This window comes from Mirounga angustirostris, unplaced genomic scaffold, assembly GCF_029215605.1.
Source record: "Mirounga angustirostris isolate CCGP_5_RB_7025 unplaced genomic scaffold, mMirAng1.0.hap1 SCAF_4, whole genome shotgun sequence".
NCBI lineage: Eukaryota > Metazoa > Chordata > Mammalia > Carnivora > Phocidae > Mirounga > Mirounga angustirostris.
In genome coordinates this window covers 136,398,620-136,419,016 of record NW_026991712.1, presented here as the reverse complement: position 1 = coordinate 136,419,016, position 20,397 = coordinate 136,398,620, and the positions used below count along the sequence as shown (strand labels likewise).

General features: G+C 39.9%; 1 protein-coding gene and 1 long non-coding RNA gene across 2 annotated transcripts in view; one reads left to right on the top strand and one right to left on the bottom strand.

Moving 5' to 3' along the window:
* Positions 1-20,397, top strand: part of PDE4B (phosphodiesterase 4B) — a 100,772-nt gene that overhangs the window by 18,591 nt on the left and 61,784 nt on the right. The gene's annotated exons all lie outside the window — the stretch shown is intronic.
* On the bottom strand, positions 879-19,783 carry LOC123859517 (uncharacterized). The gene is made up of 4 exons (XR_006794504.2): positions 19,698-19,783; positions 14,212-14,365; positions 10,773-10,941; positions 879-958 (listed from the first exon to the last, which is right to left on the bottom strand). It is a non-coding gene; the product is annotated as an uncharacterized LOC123859517 (long non-coding RNA).

Sequence of the window (20,397 nt, the reverse complement as noted above, 5' to 3'; positions counted from 1 at the left end):
GTGATGGTTGCACAACCTAGCAACCTAGTAAATCTACTAAAAATTATTGAATTCTACACTTGAAAAAGTAAGGTGTATTTTTGTAAAATAAGACTCAATAAAGTTATTTTAAAAACAAAAACAACTCTGTGAAGTAGGTTCTGTTCTTATTCACCCTTTACAGATGAAGATACTGACTTTTCCAAAGCCTCCATTAAAAAGTAGTGGAGGGGCACCTACCTGGGTGGCTCAGTCGGTTAAGCATCTGACTTTTGATTTTGTTTCAGATCATGATCTCAGGGTTGTGAGATTGAGCCACCTGTTGGCTCTGTGCTAGGCATGGAGACTGCTTGGGATTCTCTCTCTCTCCCTCTACTTCTGCCACTCTCCCCACTATGTGTGCTCTCCCTCCCTCTCTCTCTCGCTCTCAAAAAAAAAAAAAAAAGTGGAGTGATGTATGTGTTAACTAACCTCACTGTGGTAATCATTGCATAATATATCCGTGTATCAAATCATCACATTGTATACCTTAAACTTATACAATGTTATATGTCAATTATAGCTCAATAAAGCTGAGTGGAGGGAAATAGTAGAGCTAGGATTGAAAACTCTTTCTGCCTGATTTTGAGCCCATGCCCTTGGCCACTGTCCATACTGTCCCCTTCCTTATGTTACAACATGGTTGCGGCAAATAAATTAAGCAAAAGATACATATTTGATCTCAGTATGCACAGAGCAGGCATGTGATTGACTCTCAGTAAATCTTAGCTGATGCTGATTTTGGCAGCTGTTGGCCAGATGGTTTGAGTTGGAGTAAAAGCTATACAGCAGTCCAGGCAGGAGGCACGAGAATCATGCCCAGGTAGCTTACTCTCCGGAGGAAAGAACAGAAGATGTAGAAAAGGAAGCCCAGCTAGGGTTATGCTCTTACTCTTCACATATTTCAACTTCTCCAAACAACCAGGTGGGACGCTTGGCTCTATTATGAGAGAAGACAAAGAACAGAAGTCTTTCTTTCCTTCAGTAAACAGCTGACACACGTTCCCATCATAAATTTTGTAATTCTGGATGTAAAACCAAACCCAACAACCCAACCCAGCCAGAAGGTTAAATCAATAAGTGTTAAATAAATAACTGTAGGGGTTTTTTTCTCCTCTGCCCATGAGTCTCCACTGGAGACCACGTGCTTCTGTGAATTGAAGTCTCCTCCTCAGTGTTCTTTCTGTGTCAAGTTTGGGGCAACAGCCTACTCGGGGCTATGAATTGAAACTTGGAGGAGTTGAGATTTTTTGTGTGTTTTCTTGTCCATTTTCCCACCGTGAGCACCATCGTTAATGGTAATTTGGAACCACAGGTGAGACATCACTCTTAACATCTTACCTTTTATTCTGAAATGCTGGTAAAGCTGAAAAGGCAGAAACATAGCCTACAGCCTTGGCAAATGCAGGACTAGGTGACTTAATGGGGTTTTTCCTGAGTTACTTTCTATGACTGATGCTTTGTAACCCAGATGTGCTTGCCACATGGTGAAACTTTATTATTAATAAATCCACTTTCCTCCAAAACAAACAAGACAGCGTGGCAAACAGCACTGTTTGCTCTGTATACATCTGGGTTGGGTTTTCATCATTTCCTGGGACCAAGGCCCTGGTGCTTCCCATTGCACTAGTGAAAAAAATGTGGGAATTCAGTTTGCCTATTTTGGCAACATAAACACAAGACAATTTGTGGTCATAAAGGCAGGACGCCCCGTTCCAGAAGGCTTGGTGGCAGCGGATGGGGCTGTGAGGTTCCCTAGGGAGGACAATATTGAATCTGGAAGTGCAGAGGACCTAGGCCTTGTGGTGAGGAGAAAATTCAGAATACCTCCTGGTTTTATGGCATTCACTCTTTGAGTCACAGTCCCCAGAGAGCCAAGAAAACCTAGTGTACGTCTGCCATGGTAATTAAGTGTTCGAATTTGAATAAGCTTGAAGAAATCTTACACATAGCAAAACTTAAGACTGCTAGCTTTGTTCCCAACCAGTCACAACTCATTCAAGATGCCTTCATTGGATGCTATGTGTATAGCACCGTCCCAAACACTGTGAGCAATATTAAGTTAGAGTCCTAGTCCTCAAGGAGATTGCAGTGAGTGAGGATGGAGATGATACTTAATTGTGAAACATTTAAGCATTTAAATAACACTAAGTGATGAGTGATGCCCTCCTCCTCAGGGAAGCCTTTCAGAGCTGTCCCAACTCCACCACCTGTTCTTTGAGGGTTCATCTTGGAACCCAACAATTTGATCGAATTCTATGAGAATAGGATCATGGAAAGGTCATAAGTCTTGGATTTAAGGATAAGATTTAAGAAACCCTTAAATCCAAATCCCACACTGTCCACATATCAGCTGAATTGTAAACTCTCTGAGGACAAGTCTATTCAGACATTGTGTATCTCAGAACTTTGCATAAATGCTCCTAAATGCTCCCATAAAATGGCACAGGGTTGCAGATTGGATAAAAAGTCAGTACCCATCCATATGCTGTCTACAAGAGACTAATTTTGAACCTAAAGATACATCCGGACTGAGAGTGAAGGGATGGAGATCCACCTTCCATGCCAACGGGCCTCAAAAGAAAGCTGCGGTAGCAATTCTCATATCAGACAAATTAGATTTTCAGCTTAAGACTGTAGTCAGAGACACAGAAGGACACTATATCATTCTTAAAGGGTCTATCCAACAAGAAGATCTAACAATTGTAAATATCTATGTCCCCAACATGGGAGCAGCCAACTGTTAACCAAAATAAAGAGTCATATTGATAATAATATGTTAATTGTAGGAGACTTCAATACTCCACTCTCAGCAGTAGACAGATTATCTAAGCAGAAAATAACAAAGAAACAAGAGCTTTGAATGACACACTGGACCAGATGGACCTCATAGATATTTACAGAACATTCCACCCTAAAACAACAGAATACTCATTCTTCTCGAGTGCACATGGAACTTTCTCCATAATAGACTACATACGGGGTCACAAATCAGGTCTCAACCGATACCAAAAGATTGAGATTATTCCTTACATTTTCTCAGACCATAATGCTTTAAAACTGGAACTCAATCACAAGAAAAAATTTGGAAGAAATTCAAACACTTGGAAGCTAAAGACCACTCTGCTCAAGAATGTTTGGGTCAACCAGGAAATCAAAGAAGAACTTAAACAATTCATGGAAACCAATGAGAATGAAAACACATTGGTCCAAAATCCATGGGATACTGCAAAGGAGGTCCTAAGGGGGAAATACATAGCCATCCAAGCCTCACTTAAAACAACAGAAAAATCCTGAATTCACCAACTATCTTTACATCTTAAAGAACTGGAGAAAAAAACAACAAATGATGCCTAAGTCACGCATTAGAAGAGAAATAATTAAAATTAGAACAGAGATCAATGAATTAGAAACCAGAAATACAGTAGAGCAAATCAACGAAACTAGAAGCTGGTTCTTTGAAAGAATTAATAAGATCGATAAACCACTGGCCAGACTTATCCAAAAGAAAAGAGAAAGGACCCAAAGTAATAAAATTATGAATGAAAGGGGAGAGCACCACTAACACCAAGGAAATAGAAACAATTATTAGAAATTATTATCAACAACTATATGCCAATAAATTAAGCAACCTGGAAGAAATGGATGCCTTCCTAGAAACATATAAACTCCCAAGACTGAAACAGGAAGAAATAGACAACCCGAATAGACCAATAACCAGTAACAAGATTGAAGCAGTGATCAAAAAACTCCCAAAAAACAAGAGTTGGGCCTGATGGATTCCTTGGGGAATTCTACCAAACATTAAAAGAAGAAATAATACCTATTCTCCTGAAGCTGTTTCAAAAAATAGAAACAGAAGGAAAGCTTCCAGACTCATTCTATGAGGCCAGCATTACCTTGATCCCAAACCAGGCAAAGACCCCATCAAAAAGGAGAATTTCAAACTGATATCCCTGATGAATATGGACACCAAAATTCTCAACAAAATCCTAGCTAATAGGATCCAACAGTACATTAAAAGGATCATCCATCACGACCAAGTGGGATTTATCCCTGGGATGCGAGGGTGGTTCAACATTCGCAAATCAATCAATGTGATAGAACACATTAATAAGAGGAGAGAGAAGAACCATATGGTCCTCTCAGTTGTTGTAGAAAAAGCATTTGACAAAATACAGCATCCTTTCCTGATTAAAACTCTTCAGAGTATAGGGATAGAGAGAGCACATACATTTTACATAAACCTATGAGCATGAGTGGGAATGTAGAGGGAGAATACAAGTCTAGCCCCATGTCCATGGAAAGTGACAGCATTTAGATACTCAGTAGAGAAGGACAGGATTGGGGAAAAGATTGAGATGGAATGATTAGAGAGTTAAGAGGAAACCCTGAAGTGTGGAACCTGAGAGAGGGCACTGGGTTGAGAAGAATGGCCATCAGCTGTGTTAGAGTAAGTTGAGGATAGACAGTGACTACCAGTTTTGACAACAGAATTCACTGATGATCTTGAGGAGAGCAGATTTAAAGGACTTATAAGGATAGAAGCCAGATTCAGAGTGGGTTGAACACTTGAGGATAGTAAATCATATTTTTATGTTGATGAAAAAAATCCAGAGAGAAGGAGAAGTTACTGATGAAGAGAGAGGGGAAATAATCAAAGGAACAATCCTAGAGGAAGTAAAGGACAGTGGGATCCAGAAAGTAGGTTGAGGCCTTGGCATTTGTCAGGGGCAGGGACACCCTTTCAGGTGAAAGAGGGAAGAAGAAGGAAATGGATTTAGGCACAGGTAATAATAATCATCATCATAGGTAATATTTACTGAGAGCTTACTATGTGGCAAGTAATGCTGTAAGTAGTTTTCATTTATTAACTCATTTAATCCTTATAACAATCTGATGAGATGGGTTTGTACACATAATCAAAACTGAGAGAGTTCTTTCTCATCTGATGATTTAAATTGTGGAGGGGGAGGCAGATGGGATATTTGAAAAGGGAGAAGATAGAACGTAGTCTCACAGAAAGTTCTCAGTGGGACTTCCAGGCAGTATTGAGACTTTATTTGAGATTTGAAATCATGAATAAAAAGTGAATCTAACACAAAATCCAAATGGGTTTTCTACAGCATTCAGCAATCGTACTTTAGTAGCCTGCCTTGATACTTAACTTGGAAGCAGGAGTAATTTCCAATGCCAGGAGTAATAAAATATAATAGTATCCCCTACTAGCATCCTAGCCCTTGATAAATATTTCTGCAGCTTCTTTGGAGGCATGGCCACAAGGAGTCCTCCTCCTACCCTGCTATCCCCTAAGCCCCAGCTCAGAGGGAGAAACCATGGCCTCCACAAAAGAATGATAAATAGAATGAACTACAGTAGCCCATCAGGATAATGATAGAAATTGACTGGCCACATTTGAGCTTTATACATATGAGAGGTCCAGACTCAATTCTCTGTCCTGCTGTACCTCACAGCTTGCCAGATTTCTGTCAAAGACATCTCCTCTGTCCAAGAAATCACCATTAGCTTTTCCCATTGCCAAGATCTCATGAATGGACAAGGGGTTCAAAACTTTTACTTGACACACAAAGCTTTAGACTGACAACAAGTAGCAATAGGTAACATTTTATTAAGCTCTTATTCTTTGATCAGGCTCTGGGCTAAGTGCCTTTTTATGCAATATCTCCCTTAATCCTTAAAACAACACAGTGAGGTTGATATTCTTATAAGGTTTTTGTTACACATAAGAAAACTGAACTTTAAGGAGATTAAATAATTTTTCTAAGACTGGGAAGTTAAAAAGTGGAGAAGCCAAGAGTTGATTCCAGAAGTCTAACTCCAGAATCCAGGCTCTTTTAACAAGTACATTACAGTAACAAATCAGTGAGCGTCCATGCCAGATCAAACTATTTCGCATATCAGTATGTTATCATATGTTGCTACCGTTCTATAAATTTTACTTACAAAACACACAAGCTTTGTTTTCAACTAGATTGAGACTGGTTTCTACTCCCCCATGTTCTCAAAATAAAGGACTAATTCACTGGGAGTGACTACAGAACTTACGGATTTTATTCAGATTTCCTCTTTTCAGAGCAACCAGCCTGTTAAAGAGTTTATGGTTGTTGGTTTTTGCAAGCCCGCTGACCTACGCTAAGACAATTTTCCCTGAAGTCAAACGTGTTGACACATGTGACACAGCAGAAGCTGAGCTCCTTGGACCCTAAGCACTGGCGATGACCTGATCTTTTCCCACCATGTAATTATGATTTGAGATTTGATCTTTACCACAAATTCCCAGATAATTGAGGTCAGTAAGAAAAGTTTAGTCTCAGTATCTGGGCATCTCAACTGTCCAGGTTATTTGTGGATCTACTGATAGTAAGCTATCATTACAATAATGACAAAAGCCCGAAGCTAGTTAAATGCCTAATCTATGCCAACTAAGTGCTTCATGTGCCTATTTCACTTATAACGAATTCTTAGGCAGACACTATCATTAACCCTATTTTGAAGATAAAGAAAATGAGATGGAAAGAGATTAAGTAACCAGCCCAACGTCACATAGCTACTAAAAGGCAAAATGAGGATTTGGAGGGATACTAGAGTCTTTGAAAGCCAAGTCATCATCTGGAGGCAGATAACCATGGATACAAATCATAGCTTTACTACTTACCAGTTTGAAAGATGAAGTGAATGGTCTTGCATGGTTATTGCAGGAATGACAGAAAAATGCACAGAAAGCACCAAATGCCTGCCAGGATTCGGATACTCATTAAATAGTAGCTATGGTTAGTAAATGGAATGAGCTGGAAACTTAACAAGTATCCCATAATTTTGATCCCTGTAATCAGTGAACATTTATAATTCAAATATCTGTCCTATATAAAATAGACTCTTCTCTCCTTATTAAGTGCCTAAATTACTCAGCTAATCAATTCTACATCCCCCTTCCTTCTACTTTCTTAGAGGTGATCTGTGCCTGAGACTGTCTCAGATACTTTAATTCTATGTAATTTAAAAAGTGAAATAAGTATTTCTTTTGTCCTTTTGTCCTTTCTAATGAATTTAAGATATTTTTCCAATGACTTTAGCTATGATGTTAGCAATGGTCCAGAGCTCCCCGGGAGTAAGATGAAAAACAAGGCCAGCCAGAGTATCCTGGTGACCCAGCAGCCTGCCATAATAACCTATTTGGGGATGACATGGTAATCTGGTTCATGGCATTTGGCTTCGTGGTTCTGATTATGACATATGATGATTCAAGTTTACCCATATACACACCAGAACTTCATAAAATGACCTTTTCCAAGGTCCTTGAGTTTCAGCAGGGAGGAAGAGAAGACACTGAGTTGCTCTAAACAAAGCAACATTTGTTTTCACACCACTTGCTTAGACAAGTGTCCCCTCACGTGCAGCAGCTATTTGCTATGGGGCTCTCGGCAGAGTGACTAAAATGTAACCGAAATTAAGGACAAATTCTGCAGTCCCTTGGAAAATCACACTCCCCAGGAAACGTTAGCCACGAGATTGTAACGCAGTGAATTATTTCACTATGAATTATTTCACATATGAATTATTTCATATTTTTCAATATGAAAAATATTTTCATTCACTTCCTTGCTCACTCTTTGCCTGTATGGCCATTTTAAAAATGGTTGAATAGATTATTTATCAGACCTTGCTATGTGCTTTGTACATACTGTACCAGGTCTATGGAGAACAGAGCCTGGGGTAAAATTATTTACCATCTTTGGGATTCCTTCTCCTGGTCTCTAAAATGGAGAGTTGGACTGCATCAGTAAGTCCCGAGTTTTATACATAGTTTAATAAAGCAAATTCAACATTACATTTTCATTTAAAAAATATAAGAAAAATATTTTCAGGAACCACAGGAAATAAGAGATTGACAAACACTTCTTAGCAGGTAGAGATATAAAAAGCATAGACTCCCAACCAAAGGGCCATTTGAATCTGCATGAGGACCAAGCATGTGATAATTTTTTATGTTCTCAACCTCATAAAATTGATTGAGAAACTCTGGACCAGATAATCTCTAAGGTTGTTTTCAAGTTCAAGAAGTCTATGATTCTACAAAAGCTCCTCCCAATAAGAACTGATGCTTTTATAGCTCAGAGAAGAGAGATATAGTCTTCGAGAAGTGTAAATAATTAGGGCTTGAGAGGTGATCTGTCATTTCCAACTTTGACTTCTGATTGTTGATTCGTAGACAAATGTGTGATTAATTCTACTGATATTGACCAAGTCTAATTAATTTAGGCCCAAAGTCAATTTTTGACTTGTTTTTATCAACTCCAGTATCTTAATGGCCTAAATTAGCCAGATAATTTAGTTAAGAGGTATTTATTAAACTACTTCTGTTAACTTTCTCTTTGACTCTTGTGCTTTGCAATCAGTTAAGTAATAAATTTAAAGGAAACAGCAATATTTTAAGTTCTTTCCTTTTAAAGCCATGTTTTATATGGATTTTCTTTGTATATGAACTTTTTTATGAATTCAGAATGATCAGACAAAAGAGAAGAGAAACAAGATTAAACACCATCAAGGAAAACATAAAAAAGCAGAGAAACTGGCAAGAAATTGACTGGGAGAAATTGACTGGACTTAGGAAAAAAAAAGTGAGGAATAAAATCCAAAAGTAATTTTTAGGGAAAATCCCTGTGTAAAGGAAAAGAAGAGAGAGATACGACATAGGGTGTGTTTCATGACTCATATGCATTGACTCTGTACCTGGATGATTCATTTGGTGGAAAACATAGCTGGGACAGAGAACTTTTTACGGGCCCCAGACTTTCTTAGAGTCATTTGAAGCTTTATTTTGTGTGCCTATTTTGTCTCACTTCTGCAAAATGGAAATATTAATAGCTTTTCAGAAATAGCCCTGGTCATTGTAGTTTATCTGTATAGCCACTTGAGATTTAGAATTAGATCATGGACTTTGGAATATGGAAAATCTTTAAGAAACTGGGACATGTTTGTTCCAAGCAACCTCTCTTTTCTCCTGACAGGAATAAATAGATAGGAGGTCCCCCCAAGGGAGCCCTGTTGAGTAAGTCCAAAGGGAACAATCTGCCTGTTGGAAGGTACAGATAGATCAGTGCTTTCCAAACTTTTTGGATCATGAGTCATAGTAAGACATACATTAAACATCAAGACTCAGTCCTAACATACGTGTGTGTTTTATGAAACAATACCTTACTACATATGGTATACTTGATATTTTTTATTCTATTTTATTCTTTTGTTGTTTTAACTAAATACTGGCCAAGATCCATGAAATAGATTCTGTAACTCACTATTAGATTTCTAGATGTGCCCCCCAATTTCCATCCTGTGTGCAACCTTCTCTAAACACACACATTGCTAAAATACACTACAGCCAGTTTTCAGGAGCGTCTCTCTCACAATTCACCCTCATGCTGAAATGTTTGCATTTTCTCAAGCACCATGCTGTCTTTCACATCCCTGCACATATCATTCTGCCTCTCTACTCAAAGCACTTTACCATTTTCTCACTCCACCTCCCCTTTCTTCATCAAGCTCACCCCTGCTGGCTAAAACTCAACGCAGAGGTCAACATTCCTTCCTTTCAGTCTATATTGATCTGTTTTCTGTACTCTCCTGAGCATCCTGGGCTTATCTTATTTCAGCCTTATGATGATCCATTTATATGTTCTTCTTCCCCCCTAGACTTGTCTAATTTATATCCCTAAGAAGTGGTCTAAGGTTTGACACTGTACCCGATTAATACATTTTGGTTGAATGAGATCCTGCCTACTGGTAGGCACTTGGTACTGAGTATCCGCCTCCTTATAAGTTGTAGTTTGTTTACTGCAAATAGGAAAGTATTTTTTTTTTAATCGAGAATACTCATCTGAGTTGTGGTAGATGTGTTAATGCTCATTAGAACCCATTTTCTGTTGCTTATAGAAGATAGCGTAGCAAAGCAGGTAAAAATTGAGACTTTGAAGCTGCACAGAGCTGGATTTGAATTCTGGCACATGAGTTACTAGCTCTGTCACTGTAGGTAAGTTACTCACTTTTTTAAAATCTCAGTTTCCTCACCTGCAAAATAAGAATAATAACATCTATGGCTGTTGTTAGAATTGTGCAGATGTTAAATAATGGGATGTAAGCTCCATGAAGGTAGGAATATTTGTCACTTTGGTTCATTGTCATGGATTTAGAAGAGTCCCTGGCACATACTTGTATCAATGACTATTTTGCTCATAATAGGCTCTCAACACTTTATAGCAGCTCTGATTCATGTGAATTTCTTATCAAGTTTTGTACATGATTCCTTAGAATACACATGATGTGCATAATAATTTCTTATAAGTCCTTTAATCAGAAGTTAGGCTCCTACCCATGAGGTGATACTTCCAAGACCCTGACTCAAGATGCATGTAGAAACATTGGTCTTCCTAGAGAATGCTGTATTTCATGCCGTTAGGCTAGAATTAAGTTTAGCCATTTCAGAGTTGATCTTGTGGGGTTTTCTCAGTTCTTTTTTTGAGTTTTCATGTACGGGTGTTTGATTCTTGCTTCTTTCCTTGTCTCTCTCTTCTAGTTATATATCCGTGAGCCATTCACTACATGTTAGACTCATGCAGATTCTGATTCAGGGTCTTGGGGAAAATGACTGTATTTCTCAGTGTTCCTAGACTTGTTTCCCTCCCTTCCTCTACAGAGGTTTTGTGTGAGATCCATAAGGATGGAAAATCCATTATTACCTAATGTCCTTCACTGTTTCCCATTTCATGAATGGATGTTTGTATTCCAAGGTCTCATCTTAGGCTTTTCCCATTTTCAGTACTTTTATAAGTCACTTCTTGTGCCACATAAAAAAGGTATTGTTTTAAGGTTTTCCGAATGTCATCAGCTTACAGACATCTCTCATTTCTACTAGGAAGCAAAAAAAAGAAACAAATTTTAAAAAGCAATTTTCAAACTCTTCCACAAACCAAGACAAATAAATGATGTCATTGCTTCATTTTTATAGTCCATCCAAATGAAAAGAATTCTCATAAGCATATACTCACCTAGCCTTCACTTCTTCGTGCATCTATTCAAAATCCACTTGATTATAATATTTGCCACAGAATCTCTTAGTTAGTAGTGTTAAATGATCCAGATTGTTAGCCACTGTGGTTGCTTGCCATATAGTTCACATGGTAAGAACAGGGTTGTCCTATTATTCCCTACTCTATTGTATGTAAAAGTCTGCCAAAATCTGTTTTACTCATTTGTGAATGAATTTTAGGTATCATTTCAAAGTGTATGCCTTATCATAAATTCCTCAGATATACTAAGAGGGCATGTATTAAAAAGAATAGTACATCCTGTGATACTATGCTAATTTAATATCTTACTAAATTCATCAACAGAATGATATATTAAAACACTTTCATTCTCACATTGACTTTTGTTCTCAAACTTATGATTACCCCTAAGTCACTATAGTAATACCAGGCTGGTGGGGCTTCATTAAAATTTTAGAAATAGGAGGACGAATATATTTTGGGGGAAAGAGAATACATTTTGGTAAGTGGAATTGAAAGAAGGAGAAGCTTGCCTGACTAGCCAATAGGTCTCACTTAGTGGATTTGGTGATGAGGAACAGAGGAGACCACAGAAAGGCAGAGCTTTCGGGAGAAAAAAAGAGGGTTAACATTTATAGAACACCTACTATGTGCTAGGTGCTTCCCAGTCTTTTACATCCACACTGAAACTATGGGGAAGATTATTGCATACGTTTTAAAGATAAGTAAACTACTGCCCATAAAAAAAAATTTTTTTTTAAAGATTTTATTTATTTATTTGAGAGAGAGAGAACGAGAGACAGAGAGCACAAGAGGGAAGAGGGCAGAGGGAGAAGCAGACCCCCTGCTGAGCAGGGAGCCTGATGTGGGACTCGATCCCGGGACTCCAGGATCATGACCTGAGTCGAAGGCAGTCGCTTAACCAACTGAGCCACCCAGGCGCCCCAAAAAAATTTTTTTAGTCACCTGTCCAAAGTCACTCAACTCTAGGAGTCAGAGTTCAGATTTGAACCCATGCCTTCAAAACTCATGCTCTCTCCATTGACCACACAGTCTCAGAATACTCCAGTTCAACCTCTATGTGGCCATTCAGGTGAATGTTGCACATGACATCATCTAGATTTCCACCTTACAAGCATTCCCAGACAAACTGAGGAAAGGTTCCACACAGTAGAATTGAGACATCATCTTCTCCATCTTCTACCCTGAATGGTTCCTCAGAGGGCATTGCTATGGCCTGAAATGTCTTTTATACGGATCTGCAAACATTTAGTGAAGTAGAAAGCACTGTGTTCCTGGTAGCCATTCCTATAGTACTTTTTAATAATAATAAATTTGATTGCAGAATGAAAATATTACAAGGAAAATAATATACTATGATATAAACTGATAAAGGCATGAATATTAAAATCCAACTAAATGCATCTTGGGGCCATTTGCTCTATTGCACAAACTCAGGCATCCGGCGGGTTGTTTCTCTGTAGGGTTCTTGGTTCTGTCTCCACATGAGAAGACTTTCAAGGGTCCTGTTTCATTCTCAGAGTTGACAGACTTATCCTGCAATTAGCAGAGTGGCTGGTCGAAGCCAATATTTTTCTTGAATAAATTTATTTTCTGGTGATTTTAGTTTCCCTCATCGTGAGACTTCCTGAGATACTGACTATAGAAGGGAATATTATCAATGTAGTTCTGGGAGCCTGGTCAGCACTCAGATTGCATTGCTGGCTGCAACCTGGGACATCACTTCTCCTTGCCCCCAAGGCAGCCTGAAAACTACAGTATGATGGAGAGGAGACTGTAGCACCATCTCCCAGCTAAGAGATCTGCTAATTCACTGTACTTTATTGATTGTGAGCTGCTTATTTATTCCACCCTCTCATTTCACAGGTGAGGGGCAGATTTAGAATGACTTCCTTATGCTCCCAGTGCTGATGATAGAGTGTGGGCTGGAATCCACATCCCCTGATCTGAGTCCAGAACTCCTTCCATTGCCCAGTCACTCACTTATTAATACATTCAATCAAACATTTATTGGATGCCTACAGCTTGTGAGTAGCTGTGACTTCAAAGGTGAATTATGACCCGGACCCTGCACTCAAGGCCTTTACCCTGCTTTGTGTTTTTGATTTCCCAGAAGGTCTGAGTTCTATTCGGAAAGCAACTCAGTGCCAGGACAATCTCTCTACCTTGGATGGATTGGACAATCACAGTTGGTCATGTACAGCTCCATTTCTAGTATCCAAATATATTCTTCATAAATGGCCTATTCTTTGGTCTTCTAACTTTCTGACAGGGGTGCCTCAACCAAACATGGCATTACTGATAAATAGTATTTAGGTGGGTGAACTCCAAAGGTCAAACTAGTAATACTACCAATAGGCTCCATTTCTCCCTAGTAAAAGAGAGTCAGTATGGACACACATGCTTGAGTGTATATGTGTGCATATGTGTGCATTGACTGTGATTCTCTGAAACAGAAGAAAAGTGTTTGCTCATGAGTGGACCACAGTAGAAACTATGAGTCTATTCTTGACCTCACACAGCTGCAACACTCATCAGTCTACCAATGTTGATTGAATAAGCAGAATTTTGTCAGTTGGTAATTTTTCAGAATTTCAGAACACTCTCTTCCCTTTATTTTAAGAACCCATCGTAGAACTTCTCCATTTGACTGGCAAGTATTTCCTGAGGGCTTGCTGCATTCCCAGCCCCATAAGACCTTTGGGCTATGGGAGACTGAGTCAGAAATCATGATCCTCAAGCCACTTTCACATTCTTCTTGGGGCTGTCATTCTTTGCTCCAGTTGATCCTGAGGTAAACGAACTCATAATGTTATCTCTATGTCACAGAGAAGGAAGCTGAGTCCCAGAGAGGTTTAGTGACGTGCCAAGACCCTCAACACTAGTGACTAATAAAACTGGGACTGGATCCCCATTCTTCTTGCAAGAGGACAGTGCTCTTTTTGGTTTTTGTCTTGCTTGTTTTGTTTGGTGGTGTTTTTATCTATACCAGATTGCCTGCCCCTTATTTTTTAAAAACAAAGCAGAGATTAGAGAAATTTTGGCAAACTCGTGTGACCTCATGATACAAGTATGAAATAAAAATGTTAAAGTTCATTTTAAATACTACCTGAAACTAGGTCACGAATCTCTTCTGTAATTCTTCCTTCCACTGGGCATAATCGAGTTCCTTTCCCAAATGACAAGTTTGGTTTTTCCATCCATGTGAGTCACAAGCACCTTTTCCTTGCAGGGATTGCTGCTGAACTTCTCCTAAGGAATGACTTTGCGATGGGAGAAATACAAGTAACATGTTCACTAGACTTTTACACTAGAGAAACCTCCTGCTGAAGCTTGGAACTTGCTGTTCATCCAGCTAATCAACTTTTCTGGAAGGTGGCCACTAGCCTCCTAAGCCGTTGAGGCTTGCACTAGTCAGTTACAGTAAGCCTAGAAGCAGAGAGGGATTAGAACACAGCTTCACCGGGTGAAAATGGGGAAAACTACCCTGCTTGCAGATCGTACTGCATTGTGTCTATACTGGTTTCTAGAGGATTTGAGAAGGACCAGAAAAGAAAGGACCCAGGAGCTTTGGAGAAAGGAGGTGATAGAAACGAACCTGACCCTGTTTAGCACCACTCCCTAGCTGGGTGCCATTCGTGAGACCTTCCCCTGCACCAGTTTCCATGTTTGTCAAATGAGCAAGAAGAACAAAAAGAATTATAGATTGCTCAGTCTGCTAAGTTTCCCTGATGGTCATACTACTGTTATCTGTGACCGCAATATGGGCTCTCATGTTGTGTAGTGTGGGAGAATCTAAAAACTGTTTTTTGGCTCTTGATCACCTTATTTGATTTATTGTAAGCAGATGACATTGAAATGAGCTTGCATTTGCTGAGCAAATCTGGATGGGCAGTGGAAGGTGGAAACAGGGAGTGGCCTGGGTGGTGGCAGGAATTAGAATAATAATCCCTTGCATTTTAGAGATTGCAGAGCACTTTCCCACACATTGTGCCATTGGATCCCTGCAAAGTCCTGAGAGGGCAAGTGGTATTTTTAGCCCCATTTGACAAATCAGAAAATTGATATGCTAAAAGGTGAAATAATGGCCAGAATTCACACACACACACACAAAATCTAGTGGTAATATAAAAAGTAGAATAAAAGCCAAGCCCTTGCTTCCTTTTGCAATACACCAGAGAGTGATTAGAACCGACCATAAAGCATTTTAGCTATACTCAGATAATTGGCAACTGATTACAGCATACTGTTAACACAGGACTCTGATATCATTCTCCTTCTGGGCCTTTAGAACTTTGCCTTCGGCTCCCCTCCCCCAGCCTCCTCTTCATCTAGTAATTCCTTCATTTTATCACTCAGACGCAACATCCTTCAAGAAGTCCCCAAGACTTTGTTAGGTGACCGTCCTATAGGTTCTCTTGACTCCCAGTGATTATCACCGTTCTATCCTTACCATTGTAATTAAATTGCCTATATTGAAACATAAACTCTACCTAGGCGCTAAGATTAATTATTCCTAAGTCATTCACTAGTGGTTATTTCTTCATCACTGTAACCCCAACCCCTAGCACGATAAACTGGATAAATATTTCTTGAATAGATGCTGCATGATCTACTGTAGCTTAAAGGGAATTTTGCTCCCACATTACCGTCAGCACTAGTCAGAGGAGATTGAAAGCTCTTTTAAAACCATCTAGGACAGTACTGTTTCCAGAGGGAGGTACTTAGGAAATGAACCAGCCATTTGCCTAAAATGTTAGGTCATTCCCAGAAGACTTAGAGTTGAAAGAGGACGAGAAGTGTGATAAGGATGGAGGTTAGTGTTTGTGTAGCTATATGGGGAAAGAGGTAAGAGCAGATATTTTTGGATTTACTGGGAAACTTAGCCATGACACCCAGACTGCTTCTGTGTCTCGTGCTATTGCCAGGAACCAAGCTTCCTGCCAATCCTCTGTCAGATACCAGTTTCCAGAAAGAGACTTGAACTTGCTATGTGGTTATTTGTAACTATATCTTCCTAGTCTGTGCCAGGTTCAAAGACCCTGCAGTTCCACTGATGTATGTTATAGGAGCCACATATAGATAGAATATGATAAATGTGGTAGATGAAGAGCAAGGCTTAGGACTCACAAATCGTCTAACTCTGAAATCCAGCACTTAACCTAGTACTTACATATACAAAATCCTTTGAAGTATTTAGGAATTGATGAATGTATTAATCTAATCATCAGAAAACATGAATTAGTCAAACCTTGGCAGTGAGGCCATTTCTGCAGTGGAAGAATCTTAAAGGGCATACAGAGCTTGACAAGGGATGAGCATTACGGGCACTGTGCTGGACTCACAGGCAATAGTGAACAGATGGGCATGGCTGCATTCCGTAAAACATTATTTACAAAAATAGGCAGCGGGTTGAGTTTGGTACACCATAGTTTCCTGACCCAGGTGGAAATTATAGCTACTCAGACTCATTTTTACAATTTCATTTCCTTCTGAAAAATCCCGACTTTGTTCTCTGTTGCCTACAGACTGAAGCACAAACTCCTCAATTCTGCTCTGATCTGGGCAGTGCTTTCATACCCGCGCCCCCCCGCCCCCACCCCTGATACTTTTTCTTCTCTGTGCTCAACTCACATTGTTCCGTACCAATGACACCATTCCTAATGCTTTCTGCTTAACCAAATTCCACACATTCTTTATGGTAGATATTCCCAACTGGGGATAGAAGGGTCATATCAGAGTCATCTGGGAAGCCTTTGACATTAACAGTGCTCATCTTTCACCCTAAATTCTGATAATGGGGGGTGGGAGGTGGGGGTGGGGACAGGTATAGCTTGAAAATGTTGCTAAGCTTATTCAGGCAACTCCCACTCTCCCCCCCCCCCAAACCACTGCTTTATAGCACTACTAAAATCCCACTTCCTCCAAGAAGCCTTCCCATACTCCACTCTCTTTCTTTAGACTCCCTTAACCCCTCATTGGTCAAAAAACTCATTTTTAGCACCTACGATATTTTTTGGCTATTTAAGTGTTTCATGTGCCCCGGCATTGCTCTAGGTGCTGGGGATATGGCAATGAACAGGACAGTAAAGAGCCTTCCCTCTGCAGGTTACATTCTAGTGACAAGAGGGACAGACAATAAACATGTGCCCACAAGAGTGAAGAAGATCATTTCAGATAATGATAACAAAACAAGCTAATGGGATAAGGAGTGACTGGAAAGGGCAGATGGAAGGATAAAAAGGTGCTACTTTATTTAGGAGAGTCAGGAAGGGCTTAAGGAATCTATCATTGAGCTAAAATCTGAGTGCAGAGATCCAGGGGAAAATAATTATGAGCCAAGGGAATAGCACATTTATCTTTTTTTTTTCTCAGAAAATGCCATTGAACATAGCATGTTGTAGTAGAAAACCTAGGAGATGATTAAGAACAGTTCTCTCTTTTAGAATTGCCAGATAAAATATGGGATGCTCCTTTAAATGTGAATTTCAGATAAACAACAACTCCTTTAGTACAAGGACTAATTATAAATACGAACTAAAAATATATATATTATTCATCTGAAATCTAAATTTAACTGGATTCTTTGTTTGTTTCTTACGAAATCTGACAAGTCTACATTTTACTCATAGGAAAAAGTGACCCAGGGCGATTTGTGTCTAATATCATCCAGTTACTTGGAGCTGAGCTAGAATCAAATCTGAATCTAAAGCAGAAGAAATTCAATTTGGTGTTGATATTTTCGAAGTTTCAAATGTTCTATGTAGCTCACGTATACCCTGTCAACTCAGTAAAGAGAGTGAGGTTTGATGAATGTACCGGTATTTTGAAAGAAGAAAATTACATCATTATGAGGGTTTGAAACTTTAGGATTCATTGAACTATTCTTAGTTATTTGGAAATGATATACACTTAGTCCTGGAAGAAGATTTAAGGAAATACTAACTGCCATTTGGTAATATCTCTCCGGGAAGGCCCTCTGTTAACCACTCTGTAATGCAAATATAAATAACTGGATACACTTTAAGACACAAGACATAATGTTCTGAAAAATGATGTAGCAGAGTGGTCAGAAATGTAGACAAGTATGTGATTGGTATGGCAAGTGGGTTTAAGACACCTCCAAATTACTCAACCTCCCTTGAGAGTCAGTTTCTTCTTCTATAAAATAGAGATAATGCTCCTTCTAGCTCTCCAGCATCTATGAGAATGAGATGATGGGATACAGGAGAAAGCACTTTGCAAATTGTGAGTATGATATGATGCTTAGTGGGTGTATGTCCTTTTCAGTTGCTCATTGCAGGTGAAAGTGAAGGAAGACTACCCAGATTGGAAGCCTCACAGGTGTACAAAGTGTAGCAGGAGGATGAAGAGCTGTGCCTTTGAAGTCAGACAGTGAAGGTAGAACATACTAGGACTGTATGGCTTCAGGCAAGGTATTTAACCTTCTTGAGCCACAGATTCATCTGTAGAGTAGAGATAAGAACACTCAGTACATTTGCCAAGAGAAATAGATAATTTTAAGAAAGCGCTCCTCGTGGCACCTTGTGCATAGAAGACTCCCCATGAATGGTGTTTGTTACTGGAATTCTCTAATAACAACAACAATCGTTAATAGTATCAATGCCTCCAGCAGCCACTTAGTGCTGCTGACGTGCAAGGCATCTGACAAACCGGGACCTCTTGGGTACCTGTTTTATGGTTTCATTGTTTAGGGGAACCCTTACCAGGCTGAACAGAGTGAGCAGGCCTGGGACTCTGGCAGCTCGAGTCAGGTGGCTGCTGGGCACGTGCAAGATTCAGGTGCCAAAGGCATCTCAGGTAAGAGGGCTTCTGAAGAGGTGAACTATTCTCTCCCTTCCCACCCAACTCTCCCACGTAAGCCCTTTCCCTGTACTTCCTTGATGAGTCTTAGAATAATAGAACATCAGAGCTAAAAGAGACCCCAAGACATCATCTCTTCCAACACTTGCTTTTCACAGCTGAAGAAATGGAGCTCAGAGAGGCTGAGGGGCTTGTCTAGGGTGAACTGACGATAGACCTGGAACGAGAACCCAAATCTTCCACTCTCAGTTCAGAACACTTGCCCTTGGGAGGTGGTTTCACCCTCACTGTCTCAGTGCAAATGCAGGATTATCTCCTTAAGAGTTAATGTTTGAATGAACTTGAATCTGCACGGAATCCCCTGGGCAATGCTTTGCACCTAATAGTTACCCTGAAAAATATCTTTAAATGGAATCATGTTTCTAGGATACTTAATTCTCTTACTCAGTTTTTGGAATTGAGGATCAGCTTAGACTAGATCATCTTTAAATGACCTGGTTCATTTCTCTGTGCTTCGGTGTTTGTGAATGCACACTTCCGACAGAAAGCGTCCTCTAATTCTGCCAGGCAGCCAATCCTTCTTTCCCTGGCTCTCTCACTGCCCCAGTGCAGAGTGCTGTACCAGGGCTTCTGTTGACATAGCACAGAAGAGAGGCTAAGAGTGAGATCTGGAATCAGCAGGGAATGAAGATCCTGGCTGCAACTAACAAGATACCCAGTGACTCTAAACCTACGTTTCCTTATCCGTAAAACAGGAAAGGTGGTACGTACCTCCTAAGGTGTTCAACAATGGTAGCATGTGAAGTCCTTAGAATGGTGCCTGGCACACACAGTCAGGGCCTTAGATTGCATCTCCATTTGCACATTGATGTGTCTGCCTCCCCCACTAAATACAATCTTCTTCAGGTGCAGAACCTCGTCTTGGTTAGTTTTGTTTCTGTGGGGCCTGGGGCGGTGTCGTCTGGTACGTAATAGATACTCAATGTTTCCAGGAGGGAGGAAGAAAGAGAAGGGAAGGAAGGAGGGAGGGAGGAACCCTTGTGTGATACGGCTGAGCTCCAACCCAAGAAACCAAAGACCTGGCTTCAGGCCCCACTTCCCAGTTGCTAGCTGTGGAGTGTTAAACTAGTCGCTCAATGTGTGTGAAACTCATTCTCTTTATCAGCAAAACGGGATTCCAAATACTCACTTCACAGCATCCTTCGGAGGATAATTTGAGACCATGTATGTGAGAATGTTTTGTAAATTAAAATGGCCTTTCTGAATTTGTTGAGTGTCATCATCATTATGACAAGATCCGCCTTCTCTGTCTTGTTGATTTTGCTTAATAATTAGTTAGCCACCTGTCTGTGGTGATGCCTGTCTGTGGAGTAGAAGGCACTGTGTCAGCTGCTGTGAGGAGGTCTCCGCCTTCAAGATGTTTACAGCATGGAAGGGAGGTCAGGACCCATGGCTTCCGCCCCCCACCATG